The following is a 1,775-nucleotide window of genomic DNA, read 5'->3' as shown; positions in this document are numbered from 1 at the left end:
AGCCATTGCCAAACGCGAGTTCCAATTGCTGGAAGCTCAGGGCATCGTGCGGCAATCAAGCAGCTCCCACTCTGCAGCTCTGCACTTGGTGAAGAAGGCGGACGGGGGCTCTCGGCCGTGCGGGGACTACAAAGGCCTCAATGCAACAACCAAGCCGGATCGCTATCCAATCACCCACATCCAGGACTTTGCGATAAGCCTGAGTGGGGCGCGGATGTTTTCAAAAATCGACCTCTTAAAGGGATACTACAACATCCCTGTGGCGCAAGAAGATATCCCCAAAACGGCTGTAAGAACACCTTTTGGGCTATTTGAATTCCTGTGGATGTCCTTCAGGTTGTGCAACGCAGCCCAGACGTTCCAAAGGTTAATGGACTCCGTGCTACAAGATCTGGAGGGCGTGTTTGTGTATCTAGACGACATCCTGGTAGCCTCACAAGACAGACCATCTCATGAGATGATCCTCCGCCAGGTCTTCAAGAGGCTTCACGACAATGGATTAGCAGTCAATATAAAGAAGTTGTAGTTCGGGGTGGAGTCCCTTGAGTTTTTGGGACACCAGGTGACTTCCCAGGGGATTCAGCCCTTGCAAGACAGGGTCCATGCGGTACAGGGCTTCCCCACGCCCAATGACAAGAAGTCCTTGCTGGAGTTTCTCGAACTTTTGAACTATTATCATCGTTTTCTTCCCAGTGCTGCTCATGTACTCCAGCCGCTCCACCTCCCCCTGAAGAAATCATGCAAACCGTTCGAGTGGACCTGTCAGATGGACGCAGCATTTAAGAAGGCCAAGACCATGCTTGCGACTACCGCTCTCCTCGTTCATCCCAAGATATCCGCCCCCACTCGGGTTGTGGTCGACGCTTCCGACAAAGCAGTCAGGGCCTCTCTGGAGCAACAGGAAAATGGGGTTTGGCAGCCTCTAGCTTTTTTCTCCAAAGCACTGATGCCTGCGGAAACCCGTTACAGTACATTTGACAGGGAGCTTCTGGGAATGTACCTGGCGGTCCGAAAGTTCCCTCACCTCATTGAGGGTTGAAAATTTTTTATATACACGGATCACAAACCTCTGACGTTCGCTCTGCAAGCTTCAATGCAGGATCACGCCCCACGCCAAACCCGCCATCTAAGTTTTATAACTGAGTTTTCTTTGGACGTGAGACACATTTCTGGGAGAGACAACTTGGCTGCCGATGCTTTATCCAGGAATAGTGTCACAGCCTTACAATATTTGGACATCAACTATGAGACTTTGGCAATAGCGCAAGCCAAGGACAAAGAGACATGAGCTGCACAAACATCACTTACGGGCCTACAATGGGAAACCAAGACGCTTCCTAGTCAAGCAAGCCTTCTTTGCGACGTTTCCACCAGGAAACCCCGGCCGCTTGTCCCATATGTCTGGCGAGCTCGGGTTTTCGAAACTGTCCACAACCTCTCGCATCCAGGAGCTCGAGCAACAAGACGGTTGATTGGTGAGCGATTTGTTTGGCACCGAATGAACGCTGATATCACCGCATGGGTAGGGGAGTGCGAGGCATGTCAGAGGAACAAAGTCGACAGACACACGAAGATGCCACTGGAACCTTTCAAACCACCAGTCCAAAGATTCGAACACATCCATGTTGATATAGTGGGTCCATTACCTGAGTCGGAGGGGCGGCGTTATATTTTTACAGTGGTAGACCGGTTTACCAGATGGGCGGAGGCTGTCCCTTTGGAAAACGCCACGGCAGTAACTTGCGCCCGCGCTCTGCTGCACCATTGGGTGTCTT

The sequence above is a fragment of the Tigriopus californicus genome, chromosome 11, assembly GCF_007210705.1.
Source record: "Tigriopus californicus strain San Diego chromosome 11, Tcal_SD_v2.1, whole genome shotgun sequence".
In the NCBI taxonomy this organism is placed as follows: domain Eukaryota; kingdom Metazoa; phylum Arthropoda; class Copepoda; order Harpacticoida; family Harpacticidae; genus Tigriopus; species Tigriopus californicus.
Note: the sequence above shows the minus strand (reverse complement) of the source record.